At 34.3% G+C, this 8,392-nt stretch overlaps 1 non-coding gene across 1 annotated transcript; it reads left to right on the top strand.

The window, feature by feature from the left end:
- The first annotated feature begins 203 nt into the window (after nucleotides 1-203).
- Nucleotides 204-277, top strand: TRNAI-UAU. Its single transcript has one exon. It is a non-coding gene; the product is annotated as a tRNA-Ile (tRNA).
- Nucleotides 278-8,392: the final 8,115 nt, after the last annotated feature.

The following is an 8,392-nucleotide window of genomic DNA, read 5'->3' as shown; positions in this document are numbered from 1 at the left end:
TTAGACCATGTCAATTCAAAATTATTTTTTTCGAAAAAGGTTAATACAAAAAAATGAACTCCGGATAGAGCCCACTCTTCCTTTCAATTTTAAGTTAAATTATATAGAATTATCAAAAACTTGGAAACTTGAAGGAAATTTAAGTTTGAAAATTTCCTACAAAGATATAAGGAATTTTAGTAGTTTTGATCTCAAATGTCCAAGGTTCTATAGCTCAGTTGGTTAGAGTGTTGGTCTTATGAGCCGAAGGTCGCGGGTTCGAACCCCGCTAGAACCAAAATATTATTGAGCATAAAATATTGAAGTACCTTGTAGATAATTTCTAACTTTATATCTTAAATCAGGGTCACCATCTTGTCGGTTTCCATGGGTAGGGTTTGCAAGTTAACCTACCATGAAAGAATAGAGTAGGAAAGCACATACAACGATGTCTTCACTAGAGATAGAGTTATACGACAAAGGACACTGATACCCACTACGTAAGCTAAGTTAGTTACTGAAGTCAAAAAGTAGGAAGGGTTACATATCTAAAACCATGTGGATACCTACTATGTTAAAGATGCGATAAGACTTTACAAATAGGTTGCTTATCAAATGTAATGTATACTCGCCCCTTCTTTTACTTGCTTTTCAAGTGCAGCAAAGCAAAATTATGAGAGCTTATGATCAAAGTGAACAATATCATGTCGTTGTGGATGTTCGTGGTTTCTTACCTAGTATTAGAGTCAGGCTCATAACTTAGTCATGCCAATAGAATTCTCAAATATAGAACAAAGAAGTTGTGAGTGAATGAGTGAATGAAAGGTAATGATGAAAGGGATACCTGGTGCTAGTGCTGGGACTTGAGCTAGAGGTTAAATAATTGGCTGCATAAGACATATCATAATCATTATGTCAAGCTGGAGGTTGTTTGTTACAAGGAGAACATTTGTCTGGAACTGATGTATTAGGTGGGATAGGAACTGATATATAAGATGGGATAATATGGAATAAAAGTTGGGGGAAACGGCGAAATAGAAGGTGAAGGAATAGGATGTGGGATAGAATTAGAATAGATTTTTGAATTGGATGAATCATGAGGTGGTAAAATGGGAGTCAAAAGAGCTAATGTCAAAGTTTGTGAAGCGGATGAAAAAGGAAAATCATCTTCACGAGTTTAACATCACAGTTGATAAAAAATTTGTGAGATTACGTATCATACTTGTAACCTTTGTAACCACAAGGATATCCTACAAAAACACCCGAAATTGCACGAGGTTCAAATTTTTGCTTATGACGTACTAAAGTTGCATAACATTTACAGCAAAAAACTTTAAGATAATGAAATGTAGGTGATCATTTGTAGAGTGCTTCAAATCGTGTCTTGTTAGATAACAATGATGATGGTGTTTTATTTATAAGATAAACAACCGTTAAAATGCACTCTCCCAAAAAATTAAGTGAAACATGTGACCGAAAGAGAAGAGACCTAGCTATATTTAGGATATGATAATACTTACGTTCTATGACTTCATTTTATTGTAAAGGATAGACACAAGTGCGTTGAAATTCAACGCCACAAGAAGTAAAAAATGGTTGCACAGATAGGAACTTAGTCCCGATTGTACTATCTTGATAGTAGAATAAAAGTGAGTTTGAACGAATTTAACAAATTTTATTCACAGATAATGTACTTATTTATGTTGCCTAAGAAAAACTATTATATATTGCATAAGAAAAACATGAGAACATAGTGTTAAATCATCAACAATAGTGAACAAAAAATGCAAACAAGTATGGATAGAAAATTTATGTCCTCAAACATCACAATGTAACAAATCAAAGGTAGAATATGTTGTTTCTTGGAAATGACAACCTAGTTTGTTTTGCTAATGGGTAAATACTACCGTTATGAGAAAAAGTAGTATTATGAAGATGCAATTGATCAATTAGAAATTTGAAATGAGAAAATGAAGAGTCATTTAGGCATAAATGTCACAAATAAGATGAATGAGATACTTGATGAACTGAAGATTTGATGGTAGATCATAAGGTTAGGATTAAACAAAACATTGTCAGTATGTGACACACGTGTTGTAACATCTTTAGCCAAATTTATTGTAGAAATGATTGCAGCCTTTGGTTCTATCATAATAGATGCTTTGGATACTATATGATTTGTAGCTCCATTATCGAGAATATTAGAACTAATAGAGTTAATTGATAAAGCAGATATGAGAAACAAACCTGCAACATTGATGTAACGGTCATAATTACCAAAATGACGATGATTGAGTGCAGATAAGGCTTGTGCTATCTGTTGTAATTGTTTAGAAGAAAAATTTGGAATGAAATTAGGTGTTTGTTCTTTTATATTCAACTGAGAAACATTGGTCATATTTGCATATGATCGATATCCACGATTGTTTTGTTGATTGACTTGTACTGCCTTTCCAAAATTATTTTTCTGTTGACATCGATTTTCTGTATGTATTTTTTTATCACAAAATTTTTAGTGAAACTTAAGAATTGACACTCATCAATTGTATAACCACTTCTATTGTAGTGTTCACATGATTTGTTCTTGGTGAATTTTGAATATGTTGTATTCTTTTGCATTGCTGCAGCAATTGAGAAATTCCCATTAGTTTCAAAAGTTACCTGACCATACATCTCTTCTTTTAACACTAATGTATAGGCTCACCTCACATTAGGTAATGAAGTCATCATCAATATATTAGATCTCACTGTTTTATAAGACTCACTAAGTTCCATGAGTAATTGCATCAACTTGTCTTCTTTGGGTTGATCAACATGTATTTGACGTTGGTAAATGGTAAGCGATGCGCTTCCAATTCATCCCAGAGTGCTTTGAGCTTAGTGAAATATGTTGACAGTGTCATGGTTACTGACTCATTGCTATCGACTTTTGTATATGAAAAATTGCTAGAGCATTCTTTTGTGAGAATTATGTGCTTCAACTGAATGAGTTAACCAAGATAATATCATACTATTGTATTGATTATAGAGTTCAAATTCGGTTGAGTTTGTATCTTGAGATGGTTCTTCAATTGTGTCGTTAATGATGCTAGTTTTATTTTTGGCCATAAGAGCATGCATAACTAATTTACTCCATGATTGATAATTTGTCTCATTTAATTTGATGGGAACAAGTGAATATCTTGGCTTATTAGAGTGACGAATGAAATAAGGATGTGTAAAATCAACATCTGACATTTTGAATTTGGATTTGGCTGATTCCGCCATAAACGAAATGTTGATATTTAATAACACCAAGATAGATGCTCTGATACCATGTTAAGAATGAGAAACAGAAGACGGATCGAAAGACAACGTTTAAATAAGATACAAGCTACCAATTAAAGCTAGGGATATTATGCCTACTAAAGCTAGGGATAAATTTCTAAGTATGCTTCCACCTTGGCATGCATACGAATGGGCTTGTGAATATTCCTAAGGAGACAATGCACTAGTAAGGAACGACCCTCAACGTATTAAAAGAGTTGGAAGAATAGAGCTCGAGTACTGTTGTTGTCTCTATTCTTTAGCCGATTTTAGTAATATTTTTTATTCATTTCTAGATTATTGAAAATTGTAGGAACTAGTAAAGCATGTTTGACAAATTACTCCACTATTCCTCTCTTGACGTATTAAGAAAATCTAGTCTCATAGGAGACGAGCATAGCTACTCGGGATTACAAACATAACTTAAATACCAGTTATTTAAGTAAGGTAGCTTACTCCTAACAAGACAATGCACTAGTAAAGAATCAGGTACTCAATGTGTTAAAAAAGTTATAAGAACAGAGTTTGGGAACTAATTGAATACTTTATTTTCTAGGGTAAATACATTATAAAATTTCAATTACAAAGGGAAGTCTCTTAGATTAAATTGTATTAAAAAAATAATGTTAGCCTTTTTTATAGTCAGGAATAAATAATATAACTAAATTGATAAACACAAAACATTGATAGACATAAAAACGTTAACAATGGTAATTATAAATGATTAAATACATTATTATATCATAATTTTAAAGCTATAAATATTATATTATAGCTTTAAAAAATGTTAATAAAATGTTTTTCCTAATCTATTATAGTACTCATTCTAGCTATAAAAAAACCTATAAAAAGTACCAAACATTTTCTAACATGAGGTGTCACGACGTACAAAAAAAAAAAAACATTATAAAAAGTCTAAAATAGTGTTTTTTATAGGGTATCGTATACATTATTTATACATTATTTATTGTAGTGTCAGAACCTATGCCCTTATGCAAAATTAAACCTTTAAAATTTCACCATAAAACAAAACATCTTTAAAACAACAAAAGAAAACTAAATAAAACAAGTAAAACATTAAAAGTAAAAACATCATATACTAACCTAAGGCTAAGAAAATAAAATATCACTGTCCTATGGACTTTCCTTGGTCTCTACTTGCGATATCGTCGTCAGCTGTATAGGGGTGCTTTGCCTTTACTTGAACCAGACATGGCACATGGCTTGAGTACTTGAATATTTTAAGAAATACCGAATAAGTGACCCCACTATTGGAGCAATGAAATGCAAACACATGAAACTCATGTTCTAGGGTCCTATCGTCAAGACAATCATAAGGGGGTGGCCTCTAGTCAAGAAAAAATAGGATGTGTAGTACTTCTCTACACACGACCCACGCGTGCGAGTGTGGATCCCTAGGTAGTTCTCACCCCTAGACCCATGATAGTTGAGCTAGCTGTCCGTAGGTTAGCAAACCCCCTAGTGTCATGTGAGACATGATCATCGTCATAATAGTGTACGCATTCGTACTCATCATCATCACAAAATGCATGAGATCCCTATAGTTTCATCTTTAGACACAACCCTATATACCGTTCACATATTACTCTAAGTAACATTCATACCTTAGTCATCATCATTAACATTAATTAAGGTTGTGCCTTAGAAAAATCATCGTCATAATGTATCATGACATTTAATACATACACATCATCTTTATATGAAATAACGTCATATTAAGTCCTCTCATCATCATACATCTTACATCGCCATGCTATCACACATCATCATCATCATATCCTCACCATACAACGTAATCATGGTAACAGTATCGTATAACATCATATAACATAGTCACATCATCATATATCTAGTCTCATCATCATATAATATAGTCACATCATCATATAATATAAAACATAAATGACACATGCAAGGGTCATTGGGCACGTATCGTCATACATAAAACAAGTCTTCAGATCGAGCTGATAGTAAGACCACTTACTTTGTTGGTCTAGGCCGAAACTACTTGACTCCTTGGTGTGGCCACTAATTTAGTTTGTCTAGGCCGAAGATACTACGACTACTTTATAATAGCTTAATATTGTTGTTTGAAATTTAATTCTGCTGTAGTCCAACAATCATAAATAGAATTCTACTTTGTTAATTGGCTCATTTAGTTTTGCATAAAATTATTTAAACTAGCTACGCTTAATTTTGAATAAAATAATTTAAACTTGCTCGTGATAATTTAAACTAAACTTACTCCTAATGATTTAAACTCACTAATCCTAATTATGCATAAATACTTTAAACTTCACTCCGAAGTTTTAAACTAGCTAAAAGGTAGTCATATTAACTTTAAACGCTTCCAAAGAGTTGAAACTAAAAGAAAAGGGTCGAGTGTATGAGACAGGTTAATCTTGAGTCGTCAGAAAGTGAATTCTTTCGAATCATTCGGTGAGATGATAAAATGAAGTGAATGACCTCCTTAATTCAACCCCACTTCTAATCTTATGCAATTGGGCACAATTTCACCTCTTTTTTTTTTTTAGTTAGTACAAGGATCATAGTACTAAAATCTCAAAACCTAATTACTAATAAACTTCACGAATTTGAGAGAAAAAAATGTGAAATAACTCTTGAGTTATTACAAAATGTTCCCAATGAGTCAGTATTATCATTGCCCCTCTCAAGTTCGCCCCTTTCGTTGAAACTCGGGTGTTATATGTATAGCAACATGCTAAATTGCGCGGTGGCTGGAAAATATGCGAGTGCTGGAATTCTCGCGTACGAAAATCCCCTTCTCGGTAGTACAATGCCATGGAGGAGAGGGCTAATGAGTCATGCACACAGGTGATCATACAGGTGATTATACTACAAAAATGGTGACTGGCCAAGAGGATGAATTGATTTCATGTACAACATTCTGTGCTCAAGTTTGAACCTCAAAGGTTCATTTCAACTGAGCTACAATCAAGTGTTCTTTCAATTAAAACTTTAAAATTTACTCAAGAATCGAGTTTTAGGGGAGGTACATGTAAGCCGAGTTTAAAGAAAAGATGTAATTTCTCTAGGATATATTTTATTTCTCTGGGTTTACATGTGCAAAAGCTATGGAACTCATGTCTAGGATCAATTGTTTTTAGGTGTTTATAGGTTTGGTAGCTTGTAGCTCTTAATGTTTGAGAGCATACTTTGCCAGTTTAAGTCACCCATCGACTCCGCTAGGGATCAAACCTAGATCTCTAGTTTCGTAGACCAGCGCCTTATTCATTGGGCCACGGAGTCATCAATACATATATATTTTTTTACGCTCAACTCGAGTTTACTACCAGATTGTGGTTCCCTCGTTGCTTCTTATCTTCTTTCATTGTCTATACCTTTTAAATAAACGAATGCTCAAACAACGATCACTATTTTGCTTTTGTGATAATCTTCAGTCATTGCATTGTCACGATCCAATTTTTTAGACTTCGAATCTCAGACCATGAAGAAGAGAAAAGACAAAAGCAAATAAAAATAAAAAATGAAAGAATATAATAAAAAAAAAAATTGCGCGATTTAAAGTCATACAACACCATAGTGAGAAATCTAAAATACATTTACAAAACACATGTTGCCAAACAGGAACTGGAGCAAGATACAACATAATGACAATAACAACCCAAAAAAACAAAATGAACTTATGCCCCAGGTCGACACTTCTTTATGACAGTACAACTCTCTAGCACCTCCTCACTTCGACTAGTACTTCAAAAAAAAAAAAAAAAAGTGAGTATAAATATACTCAGTAAGATATCTACTTGCAAAGTCTTATCCCATCCATAACCTAGCACGTTACCTCAGGTTTTACTTTGGGCTCTAAGAAGTACAGGCCTTGGTGAAGAGGTTTTCCTTATCCCAAATGTATTCTACTTATGTAGTCTCTCATCCCCTCTATTGGTTAGTTTATACTATCCATAACAGTGGTGTAAATGTTTGATTAATCCACCACACCTAAATGGTGTGAAAGTTATCTTATTTATAATCAAATGAATTACAAGGATATGAAAATAGTAATAAATGAAAATAACAATAAATGGAAAGATACCTATGATAATAAAGCAAATATTAGATATTTGCCTTATAATAAAATATCAAATATAATATATATGTTAAACTATAATTTATTACTAAATATCCTTAACACCCCACCGCAAGCTAAGCGTCGGATTTAAACGAACGTGAAGCTTGAATCTGAAAAATTCAAAGAGGTTGAGAAACACTTTTCTTGAAGAAGTCAACAACCTGGTTCAGAGGAGGCGTAGAGAAACACTTTCTTGGCCATCGAAAATTGCAGAGGAATCGCCGCTCAACGGCAATGCTGCCTTGGCTTCGGCTAGAATATGTCTAACCCATGAAGAGGGATTGTCGCTTAGCGACGATGCTGCCTTGGCTCTGGTGAGAATATTTCTAACCCCAAGAAGTAGAAGGGGAAACCTAGAGCAAGGGACAAAGACAATTTTGAAGCCGGAAGAGTCGCCACATTGGGCGAAGGAGCCAATTTTGGCGAGAAGGACAGTCGGAAGAGTCGCCTCATCGGGCGAAGAAGCCAATTTTGGCAGAAAGGGCGGCGGCAACTTGGTTGGCGAATAGGCCAGTGCGGCACCCAGATTCCGAAGGTAAATCTCTGCAAAAGGTTGATAGGTTTAGGTTAGGGTTTATGTGAAGGATGAAGGTTGATTGGGAAGAAAACGAGAGAGACTATATTGGCCAAGGGGAAAACCGATTGGGTTGGAAAAGGTGAGGTTGTATGTACAGAGTATGACGAAAGGTGATTTGGAGGTCAATAGGGTGGAGTCGAAGAGTAATCAATCGGCTCCGACTACGGCAGCCATGAAGACTGCCCCTGCGGCGTCAAAACCAGCAGGGGTGGTGGAGAAGAAGATTAGAGGATTCAAAAGCCATTGAAAAGAAAGGATCGGGGTTGTTAAACCGAGAGGGCTCTGATACCATGTGAATGTTTGATTAATCCACCACACCTAAATGGTGTGAAAGTTATCTTATTTATAATCAAATGAATTACAAGGATATGAAAATAGTAATAAATGAAAATAACAATAAA

Source organism: Cucurbita maxima, unplaced genomic scaffold (genome assembly GCF_002738345.1).
Source record: "Cucurbita maxima cultivar Rimu unplaced genomic scaffold, Cmax_1.0 Cma_Scf00063, whole genome shotgun sequence".
NCBI lineage: Eukaryota > Viridiplantae > Streptophyta > Magnoliopsida > Cucurbitales > Cucurbitaceae > Cucurbita > Cucurbita maxima.
This window is presented reverse-complemented; position numbering and strand designations above follow the sequence as displayed.